General features: G+C 34.5%; 1 pseudogene; it reads right to left on the bottom strand.

Moving 5' to 3' along the window:
* Nucleotides 1-9133: 9133 nt before the first annotated feature.
* Nucleotides 9134-12891, bottom strand: LOC107849908 (annotated as a pseudogene).
* Between the last annotated feature and the right edge of the window lie 276 nt (nucleotides 12892-13167).

Genomic DNA, 13167 nt, shown 5'->3' with positions numbered 1-13167 from the left:
TTCCATATCAGCTATACTTAAAAAGCGTGGCCATTAAGGTATAAAGGACACACTTGGCATCTTGTCATTGGAAACACTTTTATTTGATATTGGGCACACTTACAAGTGTTGCCTTTATTTTGCTATTAGGCACGCTTCACAGCCGTACGTGGCCTTTTCTTTATTACTATCCACACTTAAAACACGTGGCCTTTTCTTTATTACTAGCCACACTTCAAAATCATAGCCTTTTATATTCCTCTATGACAACACTTGTAAAGTGTAAGCATGTTTTAAATACATGCCATAATTTAATTAATAGAAAAGGTATGAATATACCCCTGAACTTTGATAAATCATACAGATATACCCTCCATCATACATTAGGTACAAATATACCCTTGTCATTAATAAAAAGCTACATATATACCCCTGAACTTTGATAAATGGTACAGATATGCCCTCTGTCATACTTTAGGTACAAATGTACACTTGCCATTAATAAAATGGTACATATATACCCTTCTCAATAACGGCAGGACACGTGTCATAATCCTATTTATTTGGCCTTTTTAAATTTAATTTATCCCAACTCCATTCCAAAATAATTCTAATTTAACTTATAACCCAATTCAAATATTAACCCAAACTCGATCTGGTCTAATAGAAAAAAAAATAAACATGTGTGAATAAAGATGTATATTGAAGGTTTTATTAGACTGGCTCAGGTTTGGGTTATTATTTGGATTGCTTTATGGGCGAAATTAGAAATATTTCAGATAGGATCGGGATAAATTAAATTTAAAAAAGGCAAATGAACAATATTGTAACACGTGTCCTTCCATTATTGAGAAAGGTATATGTGTGCCTTTTCATTAATGGCAAAGGTATATTTGTATCAATTATCAAAGTTCAGGGGTATATATATGTACGTTTTTATTGATGGGGAATATATTTGTACCATTTATTAAAGTTCAGGGGTATGTATGTTCTTTTTCATTAATAGTAAGGATATATTTGTACCTAAAGTATAACAGAGGGTATATATCTATACCAATTATTAAATTTTAAGGGTATATTCATACCTTCTCCTTTTAATTAAAAAGCCACACTTTTGAAGTGTAGCAATATTGCATAAAATTTGACAGTTCAAGCCATATTATGCAGAAACCTGGTCTTTAAATATGATGTTCTATACATATTTATTCTGTAAGTAGATTACCAGAGACTCGTCACTCTGGATCAAAAAATTATGTTGCAAAATCCACCCTACCTCAGCTTCACCCTTCTATTTTCATGTACAATTGGGGCAGGCAGGCTAAAAATTACATAGTTGGATATTTACTAATAAAACTAATCTATGACTTTCCTGAGTTATGGATTATATGCCTATAAATATATAGAAAATAAAAGGAAAAGGGAAGTTCAGTTCCCTTCTTTTGCCATGGCTGCTTGTCTTGATGGATCACACCGCCAGAACCTTTCGTTTTAGGAGTGAGAGTTTGAGCTTTCATGACCATATAGTTCTCCAACTAACTGTGTGTTGAAATTACTTCTTCTCATGGTTAATTTAGCCTTTGCTTCCATGTTGATACTCAATCTAATGGAATCCCACCTTCCAACACTCAAGGGAGAAAATAGGCCGTCTAGTAAAATCCATTCAAGGAAAACTTGAACAAAAGCAGAAAAAATAAACAAATGTCAAATGATATCCGCATGAGTGTAGTTTACCCTGAAGGATAAAAAAATCCATGTCAGCCCTGGAAATTCGAGGCATTGATACATCACTACTTCGGTCTATATTAGCTGAAACAAAAAAAGAAATGAAAATCCTTCTTTGTACAGAGTTCCAAGAAGAAATGAGTGTGGAAACACATATATACTAGTAGGAGTCAGAACTCTAGAATTAGGTGTATTATTTATGACTGGTTCTGTGGAACCTGAAACTTCTCAAAAGTACATGCCAACCAAAAAACTATAGTCCAGGATTCTCTCCTGTTCAAGGAAGTCATAGTTGCGGTCCACTTGCCTGTGCAATAGAAAGTTCAGCATACTTTATGAAAGGAGAAACTGAAGGTAAATTTTGGAGTGTAGTTTGACACTAGATTAGGCTACATGTCTATGACTATGGTGAGCTTTTCAATGTTGGAACATCAAGAGTAAAGCTCTACTGACTCCTCTTATAACAAGTAATAGAAGAAACTTTCTTAGTCTAGTTTTCCTTTCCAAACCTCTTATGCTAAAAAGTACTTAGTATAGACAAACCAAAGAGAAAATAGTACTTTGTTGATTCCAAGCCATAGTTAGTGTATTCATTATTAACACTTGAAATAAATAAACCACCTATTATTGATAATAACCAAATTAGATATAAAATCTAAAGAGATAACATCTGCTAGTGTCATAGATTTTTTTGTTTCCTCGGCACATGCTCCTTTCTTCTGGGAAGAAATACGATGATTCCATTATTGTAGTAAAAAACTCAAGATTTTAAATGATAGAAAGCAAAAAAAAAAACTACCTGTAGAACTCTTGGAACCAAACTATCTGCAGTCTGAATATAAAATTGAGATCCAGATCCTTGAGGGTAGTAGTGCAGTCAATTTAGGATTTAGCTTTCTTAGTGAGATGACCATGGGATGAACCTTTCAAGCTAAAAATCTTGTGAATGGCATACTTAATATAGAATAAGTTCCCCATTATGACAAAGTAAACATGCTCATCAGTTATCATCAAGGATAAACTCGATTAAAAAGAAAAGGACAGAGAAACTCAATGTAACAAAAGCATGAACTTGTCAAATATTGTACTAAAAAATATTATTCTAGTTGTATCATATACCTTCTTCTGAGTAGGTCCATTTATCTTCACATAATAAAGGCCAAAAAATTTTGTAACTAGAGTGTTTTCAAATGCCCGAACATGATTGTAATAAGCGGTTAGCATTCCTAAAAGAACGTGCAGTTGTGTGAATGAATCCCATTATGTAATTTACTTGAAATACATTAATGACTGGTGCCAAATTAGTTACAAAGTTATTCAGTTTAAAGTTGAAAGGAGAAAAAGATTCATACTACAAAGGTTTCATTCTAACAATCGACAAGCAACAACTTAACTTACTTTTACTTCTGCATTCTTTAAGGTATTTATAATGTACTTGTCATCATTGGTCAAGTAAAAAAAGCATCCACTTTTTCCCAGGGATGAGAGCTCTCAAAGTGCATCATTTCCACATATAGATATCATGTAATCAGTTTGATCCACTTTAAACAATATCCTAAGGGTCCTGAAAACATAGTTATCTTTAGACTAAGTTCAACCGATAGCTATAATGCTAAAATATTCTCAATGCTGATTCATTTTAATTAAACGAGTGAGTTTTGATGTATCAATTAATGGTGTATGTGAAATTCAATGGAAGTGCAATATTAGCACCATGTACCTACAACAACCCATCAAGCTCAATACTATTCATACTTTGCTTCAGTTATGCATTTGAACCAACATATACATTAGCGGTTCATTCAAAATAGTTCATTTATTTTAGGATTTATTGTATCAACTCAATTTGAAAACAAATAGGCAATAATACTTCTATTTGAACTCACACGACTGGTGTGGAGAAGTATACTTGGATCTTTCTACATAGAACTTTATCAAGTACCATAATCAATACTAACCTTCATCCAAGACATTTGCAACTGGATCAGTAGAATATTCCCACTCGTCTAGTATCCATTTACCTTCCTCGATTTTGTATATGCTATGATTCGCTACACTTTAGAGTTAGAATGACGAGCAACTCTGTAGTTGAACCAACCAGCTACTGACGAATGTGTGTGATCTATGTCATTTATTTCTGGAGCCACTATTATGTCAGATTTGGCATCTTGAGTGGTAAAATTTGCCAGATAAAGTTTAATAAGTGTATATTTGAGCTTGAAAGTAGGTGTATTGGACTAGTTGGCAAAGAAAAACAACTACAAGAACAAGAATATAATATAACTAACTAAATAGTATTTGTAAGGCCCCGCAAAGTTCCCTTGTAGTTTGAGTCGTAGGGCATGTCGAGTGAGGCATGATTCCAGCCCTAAAAGATTGAGAAGTTGCTTCCTAAGTGAGTAACGTGTTAACCATATATAATTTCCCTAATTTCTACATTTTTTCACGTGGGAAATCTGATAATATTTCCATTGATATAAGATTTACCCAAATCCAACACTCGGGTAAGAATTTATGGCTAATTTAAACCTTAGTCGTAAAACTGCATCATTTAACTGCATGGCGCGTTGCGGAGAGGGTTGATTTGGCAATTGTCAATTTCCAGTGGAACCCCGTGATAGTGCCGTATCATGGAAGAGTCCCAGATCCCAACCAGTGGGAAAACATGATGGCTCCGCATCGCGGAGGCTGCTAATTTCCCAATTATAAAATTCCAGTGAGCCACCGCGATAAGTGGCGCATCGTGGAGGCCAATGAAATCGAGTTCCATTTTAATTTTTCCAGTTTCACATAGATGTTTAAAAGGGCACTTTGGACCTTTTCCAAGCCTATAAAATCATGGAAACACTAAATTAAAGCCATTTACAAGCATCTTATGAAGTTTTTCTCAAGTTTTCTCTCAACATAAACCCTAAGTATCCAAAACCTCTTCCAAGAATCTCAAGAATCCACCATGGATTTCCTAAATTGAGTCAAGATTCAAGGTTCCTAAGTCAAGGACCTCAAGAACCCTCATTCTAGAGCACGAATAGAGTTCCGAAAGTGAGAGTTCATCAAAAGCTTCTAATTCAACGTATGTGGGGTTTTTGAACAAGGGTAACCCTTTCACCCTTGTGCCCAAAAGTCCATTTACATCATGAAATTCTTGAAATATATGAGGTTTTTACATGAATTTGAATTGGGTTTTTCACCCATTATTATTGAATGCATTATATTAATATTTCCCATGAATTAAGAGTCAAATAGCATGATTTCTACATGTTTTCTTAAGTATTTAAAGCTGGGTATAAACTCCATGATTTTACTCTTTGATAAGCTAATATTTGCATTGTTGAGATATTGAAGCATATGGCTATATTGAGATTTTGAGGTAACTTGCTGAAATTCCCAGATTTCCACATGATTTATGAATCTATATGCTATATATTATACTTTTGATAAGCTTTAACTTGAGATTGAATAATGGGTTAGTAAGCCCTATTTGAGACTTGTGAAATTATGAACTCTTGTGCTATGAGCACCCATGTTTTGAGTATTTTGAGATTATTGAGAAATGAATTGACCTAATGGTCCTTGAGCTTTGAAATCTATTTCACTATATGAGATTATCGATTTGATTATTGGGTTCGTGGTGAACCATGTGATTATTCTAAAAGTGGATTTTTATGAGATGAGCGCAGATAATCTAAAGGGAGTAGTATTTATCACCGAGGGGGTAAGTTACTACAGTTTCTTACCCCAAAACTATGTGCCATCGTAGGTTGGGCCTGAGGTCGAGTTTATTATGATTATGATTGGGCCTGAGGCCGAGTTTTATTTAGCGATCACTTACCTAGGTTATAATCCCTGGCAAGAGTATGACACTCTTCCCCAATATGGGGTCTCTTCGTTAGGAGGACAAAACATTGGACTCCATGTAGCTCGTATCGTTTATGTTGGTTACGAGAACCTCCCTTGACATTTAGACTTCGAGATCAAATACTTATTTTACTTCCCTATAAGCTATTTTCCTAAATGGTTGAATTGCAAAGATGTTTCCCCAACAGAAGTATTTTCTTGATGTGAGTTATTTCCTAAATGAAAGCATCTTCCCTTGTTATAGTACTTTTTATAAATCCTTGAGATAAGTTGTTTCCATAAACTAGAATGCCTTTCCATTTGAGATGGAGTGATTTCCCTAAAGCTTGAGATGAGATATTTTCCTAAAGTGAATGAAATGCCTTCAAGTATGTTTTCAAGTTATATGATTCCAAATTCCAAGTATATGAGTTCTAAATAGTTATGAAATGTTGAGCATTGAAGAAGTTTTACTCTCCATGAGACTTATGCATGAGTTGAAAGTATTGTTCAAAGTCCCTTAGCCTTTGGGTATTCAGAACAAGAGAAGATTTCAAATTTTGAGATTAAACAATGATGACTCATGAGATTTGTGTTACATGCTCCATTCTACATGACTTAGGAGCTTTATATTTTATACTTATTCAATCCATGTGAGTCATCTCATAATGCATACATGATTTGATTAAAGAAGATTGTTACTATTTTATTCATATGCATTCACACCCGCATACTCAGTACATTCCAAGTACTAATCCACATATATGTCTATGTGCTATATTGTGTCATAATGTAGGTTCATTTGCTCAGTCCCAGACTCGCCCGTAAATCTTCGAGTACCTTGCCTACGTTTTCTACAGTGGTGAGTCCTCATTATTCGAGGATCGATCTTCATATATTTACTATACTTGAAAGACTATGTTTTATCTTCAGTTTATTTCTAGTCAGTTGGGGACCTATCCCAACGGCTCTCTAGATTTTGATTTGTAGAGGCTTGTCAGACTAGTGTCAGACTTGTGATGTGTCGAGGGTTCGATATTGTGGTTTTGTTGAGATTTCTCTATATTGTGATCTTATGGACCGAGTATCTTTTCCATATTTTCTTTCATGTGATATGACTTTGCTAGTGTTGAGTCTATTCTTATCTTAAATTGAGTGTCATTGGTAGAAACCGGCTCTAAGAGGGTTAGCTTGGGGCTAATCGTAACCTTAGGCACTGTGTGACGTCCTGAGAGATGATTTCGGGTCGTTACAGCATTTTAACACTCTAAAGGCGGTGGTGGGTTTTTTGGAAGCTTACAACGGGTATCCTCTAAGTGATCTTCTTAGAGGGAAATAGAAAGAGAATGTAAGAGATCGCCAAGCGTAAATGACTTCTGAATAATAAGAAATAATTCTTATAACACCTAAATAGTTCTCTAATGAAAGGATGAAGCAATATGAAGGACAACAATTATACTTGGGGTGAGAATTTTACTGGCAATAACAAAGGACTAATAGCCAAAGGGATCAACAATGAGATAATAAATAACAAGAATTATGGACACCACAATTCATAAGTGAAGAAATTGCATGAAGAAATATCTTACATCCATGATCCAACACTTCTCTCAAGTCAAATAGATCAACAAACAATAAGAAAAAATGATTCGGTGATGATTCAACTAGCTATGACTCACAAGAAACTGCTATGAGTTATTCAAATCCAAATGGACATGAAAAGTATTTCACCAACCAGGATATATGAAACAGATGAATGGTCCCTAGTAATGTCTCCACATCTATATATTTTAGATACAGTTTCAGGTTCAGCAGAATCCTATAGCTTTTGCCCGAACACATAATATCTTCTATAACAATAGATTGGCAAGTAAACTTATTTACCTTCATAGAACTCAGTAGAAAGTAGTTCCACTGCTTGACTCACATTTTCACCTAACATATTGATGTCTGCATCTACCTCATCTTTTCTACACTCCGTAGGTGCAATGCTCTAATAACTATTCATTTCACCAATACCATCCTGAGGTACAAGAACAAACTAGCTTAACATAAATCAAACCAAAAATCAACTAGGCAAATATTTAAATGCTGTAAATTTTAACGTTACATAGAATAAAGGGAAAAAAATCTACCTTAGAGGACTTTATCGGAACATAAGTACCACTTTCAAATTTGTCATAAAGGCCATTATTACAACTATAATGCCAGCCTGCTTGAGGATCATGATAAAATCTAGTGTTGCATCAAAGCAAAACAACATTAACTTGTTAGGATTAGTAAGGTAAGGTCTATCCCTCATTTATTATTAACAAAAGACCATAGGAAATTCTGTCTAGCGATATAAATTCAAAGAAAAAAACACAACACCACACATTTTAGAAAAAAAAACGATTATAATAATTGATCTAAAAAATAATTACTCTATATAACTGCTGAAAGAAGTCTAAATTTTAGGAAACTTGGATTAAATTAAGGGGTTACATAAAATAAAAAATGAATTCAAGCCCTAATTTGAGAAGGACAAGAGAAAAGAGGAATGAAATTAGAGATTAATACAGTAAACAAAATCAAATTAAAAAGAAAAAAAGAAAAATGCACCGAGCATGGTAATAAAGGTAAGAAGTTTCATCCTAAACAAACTGATCTTGGGAATCATACAGCTCCTGTTCTTCTTAGCAAGGGTAGAGAGGCTGTTTCTAATGAACAGGGAATTACAATACTTAGAAAGGGTAGAGAGGTTGTTTCCGATGAAGTTTTGACAACCAATTACACCAACAAGATAGTAAGATAATTGAATATGGGTAGAAAATAGACAATGGTCTATCATTCATTCAATTCATTGCATCCATTATTTGTATACACAAACAAAAGTAAATCCCACCAACTAAATAACGCTAAGATAAGCACTAGTAAACCCCTTAATTCTATTATGAAGAAACGAACAACTACAACTAAGAAACTATGGAAACTGATGTATAAAATCTGTAGAACAATCATTACGCCCAACATATGTGCTATATTTAGGGATGTATTATTTTCTCCCATTTAATGCTTTAATATTCTCTTTTAATACTACATGACATAACTAAGAGGAGAAAATTAAGATAAAATTCTCAATTTTCTGGTTCCAACAAACAATAAGTAAACAAAATAAAAAAGGGATAGAGGGTTTGATTATTGAAACTTGAGGTAAGCTTATAGCTTGATTGGCTTTCATCCAAACAAAATCAATCAAAATTTTACTAGGGTTTTATTGAATTGTAGGGGCTTATAAGCACCGACCCTTCTATTTTTTGCCCGTTGTCGGTGTAGGGATGCCTCTTCCTCGCCAGTGATAGTCTTGATGCCCGTAATCTCAATAGTTGATAAAGTAATCGTTCCCATTTTTGATGACTTTTTTTGAAAGTAAATCTTTCAAACAAGAATTGCCCCACCATTGAAATAAGTAAAAACAACTGAAAACAGAAAGCAATTAATGGTAATCAAAAATTAACAATATCATAAGCATCACTGTAAAATTTTCAGCGTAAAAAAAAAGACAAACACAGGATTAATCCAAAATCTCCCAACCAAATGGGTATTGACACGAAACTAACAAAAAATAAATTCCATTACCATGGAATGCAACCAAAAGGGTAAGTAGTTCATCAAGAAATCAACGGTAAGATTTTTGGAACCTAGAATGAGCACCACGACCACTAAACTTCTTCGGCTCACATATTCTGGGATCAACAACAAGCAAAGTCCTATTATACCTAATCAAAATATCATTAATCTCCTTTTTTTGCTGCTCATCAACAAACTTCTGGTAAAAGGCAATAGGGTCTTTCAGAATGGACTGACGAATACTGTAGATCTGAGAAGTTTTTCCACCACCTTTAACACGGATACATATGTCGACTCCAATGAAATGGTGATGAACTAAGAGGAGAATAGGTTCAAAGGCTTTGTAATGGAGGATTTAAGGTTGAATAAGCTCGATTTTAACACTGTTGATTTTGATCAAACCGCGGCCACGCTTGTAATGCGTGACAGTTATTGCTGTCTTCTTGCGACCGGAGCATTGGACGGATTCCGCCGCAGCTAGTGTTGCTTCTGCCTTCTACATTTTGGGGGATCGTGAATGAGAGAGCAAAAATGGTAGTCCGTTTTGGATGGCTAATTATGTTAATCTAAAAACATTGTTTAAAGTTTTTACTCAAGAACATATTTTACTCAAAAAATATGTTTTATTTTTTTGTACTAATATTTTATAGTTATTTTTGGTAATTACAAATTAGAGGGAAAAATATATTGAAGGGAATATAATATTTTGTTGTAAATTTTTGAAAAGTTATAAGGCAACACTTGTAAATTGTTATTTTAAATTAATGAAAATAGCCACATTCTAACAGTGTGACCATATTTATAAATGACATTGTCAATTATATAATAATATGGCAATACTTATAAAGTGTAGCCTATAGTATTAAACAGCATTCTTTACAAGCATTGCCAAAATTATTATAGCTTAAAGCTAAAACTTAAGGCTACATTTTAAAAGCGTGTCCGAAAATATTTTAGGCAACACTTTACAAGTGTTGTCCCAATTTAGTGTAGCCTTAGGTAAAAAGTGTTGTAGTTCATAACTCCAAGATATAAAATTAGTTATTCATGAAATTAAAGAGAGAAATTATACCCAAATTTTCATGCACATTATTCATAATCCAAATAAGAGTAAACCCAACCTTTAATCTCAATTTACAACAAAAATCTCTTGGAATCAACTTAACAAATTTTTCTAAACTCGAAAATAAATTGTTTTCTTCTTCTCCAAAATTGAAAATTGAATCAAAGATGTTAAAAATGTGCAAGGATTTTGCCCTTTTGAGATTTGGGATTTAGCTGTATGAAATTACAATTCTACCCTTGAAAATTCTGAGCCAATTATGATCGCCATTTCTTGGTCATGGTTGTGATTTTGTGATCGCGTTGCATCTTGGTGTGATCTCCACATGCTGACTTTTATTGAATAACCGTGATCAGGATTCTCAAGTTGTGATCGCGGTACCAGAGAGTCGTCTGATCTTACGCTCCTACTCCATTTTGTCCACTTTCCTTCTGTTCCAGCTTGATATCAACTCATGTTCATCATATTCCCTACAAGATCACAAAAAACTAGGCATTAATGCTTTGAAATGGAGGATTAGTTTTATTTACACAATTAAATCACTGTAGTGTGCAAGAATGTAGGTAAAAATGAGTGGCAAATTTATGACTCATCAACACCACTAACTTAAAACTTTACTTGTCCTCAAGCATCACTACTCTATACTTAATGAGACTAATTAACTTATAAGCCCACTCTTACAACCAAATGATCAAAATGACTCCGAACTCTATTAGCACCACCAATTAGCCCTCAATCATGGGAAAACTATTCTTGCAACTCCCTCAAAATTCAATCACACTTTCAAGGATGCAAAAGACTTTTAAGAACGATTAAGCAACAACTACTAACTCTCTAGAAGTGAATCTCTATCAATAGCGACTCAACTACATTTCTTTACCTCATTTTTGGGATATGAAAACCTCACCAACCTTAATTAGTTTACATGCCTCTTCACGAAGAAAGGTCCCTACACACCAAATTTCAACCATGTAAAAAGGGAAAAATGTGCAAGCACTCGCACTCACAAAGAATCTATTAATGCAAAAAAGTATTATGCCATATGCTTGGCCTTATTTTCAATCGCCACTAACTCAAACACACTTGGTTAGAGATCTCGAAGGACTTTTTCAAGCTTGTAATGAAGGCTAGGGGAAGGGTAGGATAAACCTTTGGGATAAAAGTGACTACACCCTCCTTGAACACCACATAAGACAATATTAAACCAAACTTTGAGTCATGGGCCACTTCATTCATTCTTAATTTACTCATGTGACTCTTTTTACCACATTCTTAATTTTCTTTTCATTTATTTCCTTTGCACAATCATGCTTTTCTTTCCCTGGTTGAACCTACTCTTATTCTTAATCATTTGTTCTCATTCTAAGATTTTAGGCAATCTCTTACAATATCGTGGCCCAAGATTACCTCTTCCAAGATTTACCACCCCCAACTTAGGCATTTAGCCTCAAGTTGCATTTTCAAGTTCAAGGAGGGTCAGGTTCAAATGAGGGATAAAGTTTGAATGGCTAAAAGCTTATAATGCGGTTGTCAAACAAAGGTCTAAAGTCTCAAAAGGGGAGACTAGGGATTCCATTCTATAATGGGTAGGATTTTTTTTAGGCTAAAGTAGTTTCGATGATTACAAAGAAGGTCAAAGATCATTCCTCCAATCATGTGAAATTAAGATTAGCTTTGGAAGACCAACGGGGAAAGTTCTAGATGATACAAGTAAGCATGATGATAAATCAAGTAAACTCACCGTACATGGCATGCAAACTTTTTAAGGAGGATCAATTGCATTTCCTACTAGAGACAAAAGGAGTTATTTACAACACACTACCTACTAAAGAATTTGGAGTCACAAAAAGTGGAGAAAGTGTTGTTACACCATTATTCACATCCATGCCCTTGATTTACAAAACAAAATTGGATGAAGGGGGATGTGCATTTCGTCTTTCACCATGCAATATGCTATCATTAGCACCAAATCAAGCCATTATCTCATATTTCGGATCTTATAAGGGCAGACCCTATGGCTACCTAGACTTGACCATAGGAATAATGGCAATCCCAAACCTATAATGCCACGGGTACTCAGATTTCCCCTGCATCTATGGCTAAAATCCCTAACACGATGATTTTTCCTTAAGAATGTCATCACTCAATCTATCACAGGAAAAGGTTCGTCCGACATCATTATTAAAATAAAAACCTCAAAATAAAAAATAAAAGTTACTAATCCACAAAATATAAGCACCATCAGGGCATCCAATATTAAAACCCAAATTAACTTAAATTATCTATAACAAATAAAGATTAAATCATCCGAATAAAAATAAAAACATCCAAATAAGCATCCAAGATAATACAGACCTAGAAATCACATATATGAAATAAATACGGAGACGGGCACTCCCAACTAAAGGCTTGCAGTGTCCTTACTACATAATTATGAAAGCATAGAAAAGTTAAAGGGACTCCTTAAAACCATATCAATCACTGCTATCACTATCTATCACCTCATCATCATTATTAAACTGTGGATCAACATCCTTAGACCACAAAGCTAGGACCTCATCATTAGCATCTGCTCTCGGCGAAGGAAGTCTATCTCTAGGCTTTAGGGACTTCCACGGGTCCTTTATTCTTTTCCACATGCGAGTGAAAATTTTGTCTCTCTTCTTCTCCCTTCTCCTCATCCTATCATGAGAATCTAGTAGCTCGTGATGCGACCATGTCAAGGAAAAGTAGGCTCTTTCAAGTCTAGAAATGGTGGTTCCCTGCTTACTCTAATCGGCTAAAAACCTCTTATAGTCAGTCTATGCAACCCCGGAGTGGAAAGTGTTAGTAAGATTTCCTGGCCCCGTGGGCAACCCATACACAAGATCCCAGATTTCTCTTATATCACTCAAGAGATCCTCAAATGGCACAACTTCAGATGGACAGTAAACGTACCTTCAATGGTTAAATGGGTT

This window comes from Capsicum annuum, chromosome 12 (assembly GCF_002878395.1).
Source record: "Capsicum annuum cultivar UCD-10X-F1 chromosome 12, UCD10Xv1.1, whole genome shotgun sequence".
Lineage (NCBI taxonomy): Eukaryota > Viridiplantae > Streptophyta > Magnoliopsida > Solanales > Solanaceae > Capsicum > Capsicum annuum.
This window is presented reverse-complemented; position numbering and strand designations above follow the sequence as displayed.